Source organism: Pteropus alecto, unplaced genomic scaffold, assembly GCF_000325575.1.
Source record: "Pteropus alecto unplaced genomic scaffold, ASM32557v1 scaffold38, whole genome shotgun sequence".
Lineage (NCBI taxonomy): Eukaryota > Metazoa > Chordata > Mammalia > Chiroptera > Pteropodidae > Pteropus > Pteropus alecto.
The window spans coordinates 1,253,518-1,267,205 of record NW_006442512.1 but is presented as its reverse complement, the minus strand read 5'-3'; positions in this window follow the sequence as shown (position 1 = coordinate 1,267,205).

The window sequence follows — 13,688 nt, the reverse complement described above, 5'->3', positions numbered from 1 at the left end:
GCCGTCTGGACAAAGGGACTCAGTCCTGAGGAACCAATGTTCACAACTCCTGCCATGTTCCTGCCTGGTATTCCACCCCGGGGACCCACCATCTTTTCTGGGACCCCTTCCCAAATCACTCAGGTGTCGTAGAGACCAGCTCAGGGGGCCGCAGCCAGCTGGGAGGAGTGTCTGATATTTCTACCCCCCTTTATGGTGCCCTTTGGCAGGAGGGAACATGGACTCTGGGGACACTACAGGTCCCCTCTTTTCTCTCTTTAGGTGGGTGGGCTCTCAGCTCAGGAGTCTGACCAGAAGATGAGACTGCCCTAGTCCAGGCCCAGTTCTGTCCTCGAGCAGGGCTCCCCTCTATGCATGTTTTTCCAGTTGGCCATAGGCCCAGAGCCCCAGTAATATCTGGGTAGCCTGTGTCCCATGCCCCTGAAGGGAGTCTGGCTCCAGTCCTGACCTAGAACTTGGATATCTTCAAGTCGGAGGCCACAGCGGACAGGTGGTTCCAGCATGGCCTGCCCATGGCCAGTACAAGTACCATGGCAGAGACCCCAGGCCTGACTCCCAGGGCTCCCGTGCTCCTCTCCGCTTCCATCTCATGCACATTACCTGTGCACAGCTCCTGATGGATCCAGGCTCTGTCCTCTCCTGGCAGCTCAGCCATAAAGTCGTACTGACAGTAAAGAGAGTAGTGCCATCTGAGCTATGGCCAAGAAGGAGGAGAAGCCTTGTTTGGGGGTAGTGGAAGAGGGCCTGAGGTAGACTATCTGGGGGTTCCTCTCTCTGCTTATCTTTCTTTCTCCTTAGCCCTCAAAGAAGGCATTTTCCCCCATGTCTCCTACCCTGCCCCAAGTACACAAAACACTTCCTCTGGTCTTTCCTCCCCTAGAGCATACCCTCCTATCTCCCTGTAAGAAGAGGGCTTTGTTTTGCCCCAGGGTCCACGTGAAATGCAATTGTCCCTGCTTTCCTCAACAAAGAGGGCCAACTGATGTAGAGAAGTGGAACGGTTCCTCCACAGCCCAGCTTTCAATGGCAGAGTGAAGACCAGTCTTTCCCTGGTTGGTCAAGCCCAGTGGATGCCAAGCTTAGAGGCCTCCCTCTCATCAGAATCTTCTCTCCTCCATTCAAATGCCTGGCTTCTTGGAAATCCAATTTGTTTGTAGTAAGTCTTCTCGGCTACATGGGGTTGGGTGGAGCTACTAGGCCTAGGAGTTGGGGCCCTGCCCATCTCTCAAGTCCTTTCCAGTCTGCGGGGTGGGTGGCTGGGTCAACACTGCTACTGATGCTCACTGGCTGAGTCCTCTTCACACCTAGTGCCTACAACCAGAGGTCAGATTGGGTGGAGAGCCAGCTGGAGGTCCAGGGGCAGATTCTGCCCACCAGTTCAGACCTCCCGTGCACTGCAGCAGCCGAGGTGTGCTAACGCATGGACACCTACCTCCTGGTAGATGGACCTGGCCTTGCATAGCCCCAGTGGTAACTGGGAGGGTGCCCGCTGTCTTTGAGAACATGCCTACCCCTTCACCGTTCCTGGCAGTCTTTCTGAAGGTGCCTGTTCCCTTGGCCCTCTGACTGTCCTGGAGCCAGCTCAGACCTTCCCTGCCTCCACGAACCTCTTCCTGAAGGGTCATACCCCACCCTCACATCCCTCATGTCAGAGCTTTTGCTGGGGGCTCCTGTAGGTGGAATCAGCTCTACCGGTCTGGTAGGAAGTGTCCCTAGGGTTGAGTTTTAAGGGGACGGCATATGAAGGTGGCAGTAATTCCCATGGAGCAAGGCCCTCATCTTCCCCAGCCTCACCTTCTAGGACGGGCCAGAGCCCTGCTTCCTTTGGTCCTGTGCCTGCTGAGAACGTGGTTGCCTTTGCTTACCTAATTTGACTTGCAAGGCAATGTTGACATCCCCATTAGACAGAAAGGAGGACAGAGGCCTAGCATGGGGTTGCCCCAGGTCAGAGTTCCCAGGACCAAGCAGAACTGGGATTTGGCCCAGGGTAGCCTAGGGGCCCTGTTCAAGCTCCTCCTCAATCGCCCCGGAGCACCTTGGGGCCAAGAAGCTGCCCCATCACCTTGGTGATCCTAGGATCAGCGTCCTGCTCATGATAAAGGCTAACTCAAACCTGCTGAGCAACCGTAAAACAGGTGCAGCCTCTCGGCCTCCCATGGCCTCTGAGTTGGGAGGACATTGTGCCCAGGGGCCCAGAGGACAGGAGCAGAATCAGATCAGAGCCAGCTTCACTGTCCTTAGCAAGCATCTCAAAGTCTTCCAGTTGATGATTATCTGCGTTCCTTAAAATTAGCCATAAATATTTTTGTTAGCAACCACCGGAATGGCATGACAACCGATAAATACCAAACCAGTAAGTGTATTAATTATAAACAATCTGTCACAAAGACCACCTGGTGATACTGCATTCTTTGTTCCTTTGTCTCGTCAGTCATTACTATCCAAGTTATACTACTAAAAAAAGGCACAATAATAGAAGTCTGTGGTGCAGAATTATCTATGCAGAATACTGGGTCCTCTGTTTTGCTCCGACCCAATCTTCCTATACGTAAATTACCCTATAATAAGTTCTGTTATAGTCTATGGACTTGCCTGCTTTATCTCTTGGTCTGAAGATATCTTCTTGTTACAGGTGCAGCCGTGGAGCTGAGCTCCTTCCCTGAACCCCTGATGATCCCAATGAGTGTCACGGGGGTGGGCCTCAGCACGCTTCCTGGCCTTTAGGCCCTGGAGAACCACTGACACTGTGGTGGCTAGGCTTGCTTGTTTCCTGAACTGCCATCTACTAAAGCCGGGGGCTGCATGCCCTGTCTCTGGGTGTGTGGGGGAATAGTGTTCCCACCCACCAGGTTCAGAGTCTTGTAAAGCCCTCACCATGGGAATGTGTGGGGGTCAAGAAGGCAGGTTCCAGAGTCAGACAGCTGGGGTTTGAGCCTAGCCCTCTCACTTTGTGACTTTGGGCGAGTCACTGAACCTCTATGCTTCCCTTTCCCCAGCTGTAAGATGGGGATAACAGCACCTGTCTCATAGGTACTTGATGAGTGCCAGGTTGTTAGCATAACAAGCTGGAGGAGGTGGCAGGAGAATGATCAAGGCAGCACTGCACGTTCACCTCTCTGAGCCTCTGTTTATTCATCTGGAAAATGGGACTGCTCGGCTCTGGGGCTGCTGTGAGAATGAAACAAGTCTGTGTCATGCTGGTGGTGAGAATGTGTCCTGCGTGCCCCATTCCGCCCACAGGGAAGATTCCTCAGTAAAGACTCCTCGGCCCGCCAGGCCCCTCCACCAGCCTGCAGACTCTAGTGGTGGCCATCAGGCTGGCTGGCTCACCGTTTTAGGTGGACCCTTTTTCTTCATGTGTCGCAAGTTCTGCTGCATCACTTCTACAGAGGCCACATGAGGTACATGGGTTCTTTTCCCTGTACCTTCTCCTAGAGTGTGTGCCACCTCCTAAAACCTGCAGCATTCATTGGGTGTGTCTGATCTCTATCTTTGTGCAAGGCATCCCATGAGGTTCAACACAGCCTGGGTTGTGGAAGGCCAGGAAACCGAAACCCAAAAGAGGGAGGGGCTCAGCTCACCTGGCCAGCCTCAGCCCTCAGTTTTTGTCCCCGGTCATCCCACCCTCTTCTCTCCCAGGTCACCTCCAATGGCTCCTGTGGTAAAGGAGGTAGCTTGAGAGAACAAGGCTGGCATACCCTTCCTACCTCCTGAAGATGAGAAGCAATAAAGGGGAAGTTTTAGGCATCATGAAAGTTGGGGGAGCATCTTCCAGGGTTGCCTTCTCCACCCTGGTCTGCCCTGCCCTGTAGTCTGAAGTTGTGGGTAGGTGGAGAAGGGGGCTAGCTGAGATATATGCATATATAAGGGTGGAGCCTTAGGGGTGGGGACTGGGGACAGGAGCCCTTCAGGGTAGGAACAGAGGTAGCATACTTTAGAAATATAGAGGGACCTGCCAGCAGCTACAGTCAACCTCTGCATGGTTACTTTCCTGCCGACCCTCTTTGGCATCTTGGTGCTGGCCACTGTGTTGAGCTGAGCTAAGCCTGGCTTGGGCCCTGGGCTCCTAGGTCCCCTCATCTGGCCTGCTGGCTCTTCTGCAGGTGGGGGAGACTTTGGGGCAGAATTATACTTGGGTCCCCCTCCCTTTCAAAGTCCTGGGTTCAAAGACCGTTCCCTGCACCGCTGTTGCCAAATAGCTCCTGCTTCCCAGGGGCCCTAGAGCTGTTAGAGCTTTGAGGGTCAAGGCCTTTGCCTCCCGGGTGTGCCCCAGGAGATTGCCAAACCTGCTTTGCCTGCCACAGCACCCCCATAGGCCCATCAGAGGCCACTGTGTTCAGCCTCAGTCCCAGACCTCCCCAGCTCTCTGAGCCTGGTAGCCTCTGCTGCCCCGCACCTTCCCTGGCATAACCCAGACACCCAGCGGCTCTGGTTTGCTGTATAGCAGCTAGGACTTACCTTGGCCACCAGCACCCAAGCCTTCTGGTCTGAGGCTGCCCCCAGCAGCCTCCATTCCCACCCTGACCCTGTCAGTTTTCTGCCCCCACCTCCTACTCCTGTAGATTCTACTCTGGGCCTCTTATGTCCCCTTGCCCCTTCCTCCCCTGACTGCTCCCTCCTTCGCCCCTGTGCCCCTGTGAACACTGGCTGGCATTCCTATCTCCCTAGTATGGTCCCTGTTACTGCAGGGAGAGAAGGCAACACAAGGGGAAGCAGAGACTGGGGGCCCCTCACCTGGGCCTAGATCCTTGTTCTGTCACTGTCTAGCTGTGTGTGTTGGGAGTGGCTCTCGCCCTCAGTTTCTTCATCTGTAAATGAAGTGGAGAGATGGGAGGATCATGCGAGTGCGTGAAGCACATCCAGTGAGCATGGACATGGTAGCGAGTGTTTTCCCAGATTTAGCCCCCTTGGATGTGGGGAAACTGTAGTTAAAGCACAGCTGGTCTTTCCAGCGTGGGTGACAAGGTGTTGCTTTCCCCTCTGCCACCTCTCTCCTGGCCCTGGGAGTCCAGTCCTTGGGGGTCTGATTACAGAAGAAGCCCCTTTCCTCTGTGACCCCGCTGGTGCCTGCCCTTTCTGGCTCTGGGCTTTGTCTGTGGAAGGCTGGGGCCAGGTGGGTAGAGGAGGAGAGGCTTAGAGTTGTGTTTCAGTGGAGGGAGTAGCAGGGTCACCTGGGGGCAGAGAAAAGGGGGCAAAAACCAGGAGTCTGTAATAACTGAATGCGCCCTCGAATAGTGCTGTCTGCCATCCTTCACACCAACCTGGCCCTGATGTCAAGGGGGAAACTGAGTTGGGGTCACATTTGTCCCCACTTCTTCCAGGGCCTGGAGGTGCCACTGCCTGGTCCTCATGTGGGGAGAAGGAAGGAAGGCAAGCTCCCCGCTCCCAGGTCTTTACTTCCTTGTCCCATTTCCCCTGGCCACATGTGATCCTGAGTTCCATCTTTGTCAGCCCCCACCCCCCTACCCCAGAATCACTTTTGGAGGTCACGGGAGGGCAGCTGGGAATGGGCTGAGGGTAAGTGAGACCTGTTTGGGGGATTCTGCTTGACCACTCCTAGGTCACCCTCAATAGCAGAGCTTTGAGCTTTTGGGACAAATTGACTTCACCACTGAGGTTCTGTCAGTACCCTCTGGGAACTGTCTGCACTAAGGCCTTGGTGGCAGGAGGGCAGACCCTGTCCACAGAGTGAATGCCTCTCGGCAGCAGAGAGGCTTGACCTCATACCTGTCTGGAGATGGTACTTGGGCCTTAGCATGTAGCTACTCTGAGGATGGGGCTTTGGGCCCCCCAGGACTGAACACTCCCAAACAGACCTTCCACTTTAGCATTTGGGACAGGGAGGATGGGGTTGCTGGAGTCAGGTCAAGGCCCCTGGCTACAAACCCCTCAGCTCTGGCTGGAGGGCTCAGGTGTAGTGAGTGGTAAAGGGGCCAGCTCACCCCTCAGCTTGACTCAGACGGTCAAGGCCCAGCCTGTCCCCCAGGAGTCCTGGCCCAGCCAGACGCTCACTAGGGAGAGGCTGATAAAAAAGACAATGACAGCTACGGCCTAGTTGGGGATAGAGGTACCCAGCCAACCTGAGGCTTCAGAGCTGGGGGCACCTAGAGCAGAGCAGGAAGATGATGGCTGGTATGGGTCCCCATTCTCCCAGACCACAGTCCTCTGAGAAGGCAAAGCCAGGCCTGCAAAGAAGTCCTAGGCGTGGGGTCTTGACCCAGAAGGTGCTGCAGGAACAGAGAGCTGGAACTGGGGCTGCCTTGGAGGGTTCCCAGGAAAGGGCAGGGCCAGGCCTGGGCCCTGAAGGGCAGTACGCTAGGGGCTGAGTACAGGAGGATGGGAGAGCAGGCAGGGGAGACAGTCTTGGGAAGCAGGCAAAGCAGCAGCATCAAGGCAGCAAGCCTGAGGCAGGAGGCAGATGGGCAGAGGACACAGACCGAGTGAAGGGACCTACAGAGAGAGGGGCACTGGCTGAGGTTTGGGACGACCATTTCCTGAGCTTCCTGCGGGTGTGCAGACCCTGGAACACACAGTCCTGCTCAAGGGTGTTCCAGGACTGGGAGGCATCCACCATAGCAGTCAGTGGGTGTGGCCTGGCAAGAGAATCATAATGAACATCAGGGGCAGGACAACCTGGCGACACTCAGGGAGGTCATCTCTTCCAGCCTCCTGCCCCACCCCCTGAGTCAAGTCCTGATCTCTAGGTCACCCAGAGCTACCATAGACTTACTGAAACTCCTCCACCATGACTTGGTCAAAGTTCTGCAGAGGTCTGAGGACAGTGGTTGCCTGGTGAGTCAGAAAGACAGAGTGTCACAGCTCTACCCAAGCCGTGGTAGGTCCCTTCCATGAGGTTCCTCCCTCCCCTTCCTCTACCCTTCGCTCATCTCATCAGTGGCCCCCAAAATTACTGAGACTCAGGGCTAATTTTGTCTTTCAAGGCCTTGATAAAGGGTTGGTCCAGGATCTGCAGCTGTACCTCATACAGCACCAGCTCTGACTTCTCCCCTAGAGCAATGTGGGGCTTAGCATCAGCCTGGACCCCTCTCTGGGAGCCCCAGGATACGACCAAGCTCTAATGCTCTCAACTACCTATTCTTGTACAGCCTGTGAGTTAAGAATAGTTTTTACATTTTTAAATAATTGAAAAACATCAAAACTAGAATAACATTTTGTGACACATGAAAATTAAGTGATATACAAACTCCAGGGTCCATCAGGTTGTACTGGCACACACAGCCGCACTCGCTTGTTTACAAAGTGTCTGTGCTGCCTTCTCACTACGGAAAGGAGTGGGGCTGTTGGGACAAAGACCCTCTGGCCTGCAGAGCTTCCAGTATTTCCTCTCTGGATCTCTACAGAAAATGCTTGCTGACCCCTGCTCTCATCTAACTGATGGAATAATGCCACCTACCCTACTCACGCTCAGGGTTGATATAAGGAGGTCCTGCTCATAATTCAACTTATGCCTTTTCAGTTTTATTTTTACCATTCCCTGCTCTGGTGGAGAAGTGTAAGAAAATCACTCTCTGGTCAGGGTCCCGTAGGGACTTGTGGACATAAACAGTGCAGCCCTCCTTAAGAATGTGAGTGGCCCAGGAGCTCTAGTATCTACTGAAAGGGGTGGGACAGGCCCCCTCTGTGCTTTGAAGGTTGAAAAGGGAACATGCCCCATCGCTGGAGGCTGGCTTCCTAGGGAGTAGGAGAGATAGCAGTTCCAGCCTGTGAAGGGTGGAGGCCCAAACCAGTTCCACTGTACCCTGGGGCTGCTGGTAGCCAGGGCAGCTGTGTGTGGAGCGCAGGGCAGAGCTGGCAGGAGGGCAGTACTGAGTCCCCTGAAGAGGATACAGGGATGGGACACGGTAGGGCCGGGAGCCAATGGCACAGTAGGTGGACCAGTACTCTCTGTGGCTGAGAGGGCTCCCAAGGGCAATTCCAGGCTGTGTAGCGGCGTAGATTAATTGGACCCTCCTTACTTGGGTGTTGAACTGATGTCCTTCTGTATTACACAAGCTTGTATAAGTCTTACTATTGGGGGTGACCCCAGGAGGAACAATTCTGGCATTGGGTATAGAGCTGAGCACTTTTGCCCCTGACTTGATGGGACAGTTTTTGTTCCTTATGTGAGGATTAACTGAGATCCTGGGCAGTAAGAGACCTGATTGGACCATCTTGTCTCTCTGATTCCATCTTTTCATCTCCATCCAGCTCCCCACGAAAGATCCCACATCTGATTCCCCTCTGTGGCACATATTTGTTGTTGAAATGAAATTCTGTCCATTCTCCAGAAGAGGAACACTGAGGCCCAGCAAGATTAAGAGGCTGCTGGCCAAAGACACAGGAATTCCAGCTCTGACTCACCCTTGGCTATGATGCTGGATTTCTAGACAGTGGGGTCCATTATGTTTTGGGCTAGGTAACTGGCCAGGCCTTGGAAGTGGGTGGAGATGGGGGTCTGAACGTTGTATTAGGTGTAAACGCCCACCCACTGGTCTGAATTACTAGGGCAAGTACAAAGGGAGTGTGCAGGGGTCACAGGCTCTGCTGCCACATGTCCCCAGAGGAAGGCATCCAGCCCCACCAGTATTCCCTTGGGTACGGGCTCCCTACCTGCTGGGTCAGAGCTTTACAGGACTAGCTGGAACTACCTGGGACAAGGTCCTCCCCTGTGTGGCCCCCAAACCCATGCCTCTCATGTCCTAGCTTGGAGTCACTGGCTGGAGCTGCCCCCTCTGCCCCACGACAGCCCCAGGAGAGGAGCAGGGCAGGTTGGAGGGAGAACCTGAGCTACCTGAAGAGGAGCAGGGGACCTTCCTGAGGGTTCACCTTATAGAACCTGACACCATGGGCATGGCCTGCGGGGAGTCATGGAGGTCAGTGTGGGCATGAGAGCTGTCTCTCCTGAGCCCCATTGTGGGGCAGGGCAGGGGCAGGGCTGGGCTAGGTGGGTAAGACGTGATCCCAGGAGTGAGGTCTCCTCACTGGCTCACCCTAGTGCTGGCCTTGGGTAGGGAGGTCTGGTTACAGAGCCTGGCCGTATGCCCCTGAGGACAGAGCCGTCACCTCCCTCAACAACCCCCTCTCCCTAGGCAGGGCATCACTTCTCAAATGGCGGCCCATGTGGCAGAGCTGTGTGCCCTCCATGCCTGCCTTCCTTGCAGAGCCATGACTGGGTAATGTCCCCATGGCGTTCCATCCCACCCTTCACCCCAAGCATGGAGGCCAGCAGTCAAAGGAAATGGAATGAATGTCCCAGGCCTCAGAGGAGGAGCAAGAGGCCACCACACCTGTCAGAGGATCTGCTTTCCCGGCAGGACAGAGTGGGCAGAGCCAGGCACGAGGAGCTAGGGCAGAAATGGCCTCAAGGCTGCGAGGCAGGTGCTGGTGATCGCCCAGGTCGGGTCAGGCAGATTGGACCCTGCAGAGCCACAGAGGGTGTTCCAGGAGGCCCCAGGATCCTCCTCACCCACCACACCTGCTCTGGGGCAAGGGCAGGATTGGACCCCTCTAGGGAGCCCCCCAGCATTCCCCAGATGAGGAGGCACTGAGATCGGGGGTGGGCCAGGGTAGAGACTCACCATCAGAGGCAAGGCTGCCCTCATCCAGAAACAGGTTCCCAACACCTGCCCTGTGGCTTTCATGTTGCAGCACAGAGTCCAGAGGATTTCACAGGCAGAAGGGCCTGGGCCATGGCCCCCAAGTACAAGGGGGGGGCATTTATAGCTAAAGAGCCAAATCCTCACTGGGGTCCAGTAGGGGCAGAAAGGGCCCTGGGACTGGGTGGGGACCTGGCTGGTGCATGAGTTGGCCAGTATCCCCAGGGAGAGAAGTCCACTGTGGAAGCCATGGACTACCCAGAAAAGAGCCTCTTTGTGTGACGTCACCTGTCTGGGCCTCAACTGCCTCCTCAATAAAATGGGAATGATGGCTCCTTTCCTGGGGAGGGGGGTTATGTGAGGACTAATGGTGTAGCCAACAAAACACAAAGCAGGTGCTCAGGGAAAGTAAGTTCCCTTGGACACCCCAACAACCTGGCCCTAAGAGGAGCACTGTGACTCTCCGGCTGCAGCTGGCTGTGAGCTATTAGGAAGCCATTCTGGGCAAGACTGAGAAAAATATCCTTGGTTATATCATAAGGAGCAGAGGCTCAGGAGAAAGGGAAGGGACACGCCTGAGGAATCCCTGAAAGTCCGTGGGTAGAGGACCAACTGGCCATGTTCTGATGAGGCAGCCTGGCCCCGGCATGGGGTTGAAGGAGTTTGTGGGGAGAGATCTAGAAACCAGCAGTCTCAGGATCCAGAATCATTTTCCTTCATCCTTCCCTTGAGTTTTGTGCTGCGCCATCCTGGAGTTGGGGAGACAAAACATCTGTTTAGACCCAGGGCAGGGAAGTCATAGAGGGAGATTTCAGTTCATTAAAAGGGGATAGTGAGCTCCCCATCACTGAGAGTAATCAAGCCTCGAAATTCTTGCGCTGGGAGGGATTTGCCTATAAGACACAAGGTCCACACTGAGCTCACAACTCAAGCAGAGCTCTGATGACTTGGATCTCTCTCATGAGATTGCAGGGCTGTTATCCACTGGCAAACCTGGCTTTGGGTCTCCCTCAGCATTCCCAGAGTTTCAGAAACAGAAAGGACACCACTCCAGGGGATTTGGATCCATTTACATATCATTTAAAGACCCTTGGCCCCAGGGAAGTGCCCTGATGCTCTTGCTGCCCCTGCCTTCCCCCACCACACTCAGACAATGCCTGGCACCCCTGCCCAAATCCTGCAGCCAGAATTGGGGCTCAGAGCGGGCAGGTCACACAGCACAGCCAGCAATAAAACCAAATATGGACCTCCTGCCTGCCCATCCAGGGCTCTTCCTGGACCCCAAGGTGTTCCTGGACATGGTGGAGGCTGGACAAGGCTGACAGGGCTGGGCAGGCTGGAAAGTGCTCTCATGGTCTGCAAAGGCGCATACCGGCTGGACTGGCAGCAGGTGGAGTCTGAGAGACTTGCTGGCTCACCTGAAGAGCAGGATGCCAAAGCCCTTGAAGCTAGAGGAAACTGTGGATAAATGGGCTGAAGCTGAGCACAGGCGGAGGCATTGGAGTGTCCTCATGCCCCACCCCCGACTTCTCTCAGCATCGGTGCACCCTCACACCACCCTCATTATCTCTGGCCTGGCCCCTGTAATGCCCTCCTCACTGACCACCTGGACTACCTGGGCCCATCCAAGCCATTTCTCCCACAGCCACCAGAGATCACCTGCCAGCTTGCAGACTCAGAAGAATCTGGAGAAGTTCTGGCTCACCTTCACCTGAAGTGAAGGGAGATGTTGGTGACCGAAATGGTGGTTGTGGTGGTGGTAAGGAAGTTGATGGTGATAGCAACAAAGACAGAAGTGCAGGTGATGGGGAGGACAGTGCAATGATAACTGTGAAGAGGGTGTGATCAAGGATGATGGCAACATTAAAGGACTGTTGGGCCCTGGGCCCAGACTGGACACCAGACCATTTCCAGGTGACCCTGAGCCTACTGTGAGGACTCAGGGAGGCCACCGGACCAAAGTTTCTAGTCCCTGATAAAGATGGCATCCAGGCTTTAGGTCTGGTGTAGCCGCCCATGAGGCAGGCCAGCAGTTGTAGGGATCCAGATGTAGGTGCAGAGCAGGAAGGCAGAGGATACTCCAGTTGGTCGACACATTGGTCCAGAGGTGACAGATGTCCTCAGAGTTGCAGGGGCAGCAACATGGACTGTCTCAGACAACCCAGGGAACTCACTGGACTTTGGCCCAATTCAGAGATACTTTGGGCCAAGAGAAACCTGCAAGGGTAATGTGGCAGCAATCTCTGGAGATCCAAGAACCAAGTACCCTCTGAAGGTCCAGCCACATAGGAGACCGGCTGAGACTTGGTGGTCCTGTAGGCTGCAGGCTCAGCCACTATTGGTAGAGCTGGTATTACCAGAGGCCCCAGCAGTTCCCAAAGGGGCATGCTGGTCTGAGTGAGGATGCAAGGCCAGGGGAAAAGCTAGAGGAACTTCCTGGGGAAAAGGCTCCTTTCCCTGTGCCAGGAGGCCTCCTGTCCTCTCAGATGTAGAAGCCATGGGGGTTCACTGAGGAGGACTCCTACACCCCAGGTGAGCCCACGGGGTGCAGGACATGCCCCCAGGGCCAGCCTGCCCCTCCTCCACTAACCAGCCAGAATGCCGGCAGTGGGAAGCCACTGCCCACTCATGCTGAAGCCTCCTGCTTTCATCTCCTCCGTTCTCACCACAAGCCCTTTCATAAGCCCCTCCTATCCTGCAGGTCTCTGACCCCATCCCCTAGGCCAACCAACCCACTGTGACAACCCCAATTCTGTCTCCCTTGCCTGGATGCCCGGGTCTTACCTGATGGACCTGGTAATACCAGTAAGCCTCTTTTTCCAGAAGTGTTAAGTGCCTCACAGAGGAGACTGTGAGCTGCGTCAACCTCTACCCAACCCCCACCCAGCCTGACGGGCCAGGAAAATTTGGTTTCTGATGGCTCCAATCTGAAAGTGAAGGCTGCCCACAGCAGAGGACACAGGGTCTTCATCTCCTGGACCTTCCAGCTCCCCACTGGGCCAGGCTGGGCTGAAGCCCAAGCTGGGGCAGGGCTCTGACAGACCTAGACCCCTGCTAGAGATTCTCAGGGCCGATGCCTGCCTCAGAACAATGCGCAAAGCAGGAGCTCCGCAGGACAGGGTAAAGGATGTAAACAGGCCTACACTGGGTGAGGCCTGTTCACGTCGGCTGAATTGGGTGCTGCTGAGTGAGAGAGTGAGTGGGAGTCAAGCATAATTTCTATCCAACACAGGCATATAAGTTATGGCTAGGGCAGTGAAGAACAGAAAACCCTAAATGACAGTGGTTTGAATGAGCTAGAAATTTATTTCTCTCTCACAGCAAAACAAGTTTGGAGGTAGGCAGTCCACAATCGGTTAGGTACTGTTTGACTTGAAAAACGAAATAAAGAAAACCAAGAGTTGCAAGGAGAAGGCTGCAGCAAAATATTGTGATCCCTTGCCTCGTTTTCAGACTGAGACAATTGAGACCTAGAGCCCATTGATCGTAGGTGAGGCTTGGTATTCTAAAGAAAAGATCCTGCAACATTACCTCAAGTATATTCAATAAATATTACCTCAATCCTTCTCCAAAGGGATATGTGGTCATTTACCAAAGTAACTATATCTAGCGAAAAGGGAATACCTGGACCTTTTGAGATGTATTAATATAGAATTGGAGCTGACAGTGGCACCATGAAACTCACCATGCCATCATGGCCCCCCGGTAAGAGTGGACACGTGGAGGCTGGATAATAAATGGAGGCCTGGATGAAGTCAGTCTCACAGTGGATCCAGTGGGGGCCTTAGCCCCACCCTGTCTCCAACTCTCTTCTCTCCAAATATATAATTGAGATAAGTATGCTTACAAGCTAATAGAGCTTGCACGTTTATTTTTTGACCTGTGGATGTAAGCCATTGTAGTAAGGGCCAAGTGAACATCTCAGAAACTGCCTCCTCCCCATTGCCAAGAGCAATCCAATTCTCCAGGCAGAAGTGCAGAGATTACTGCCACTCTCAGCAGTAACTGCTACCTTGCAACAGTATACTCCCATTTTCCCCCTCCTGCCTATTGTGCTACTCTCATCATTTTACTTCTACATTTGTTATAAAC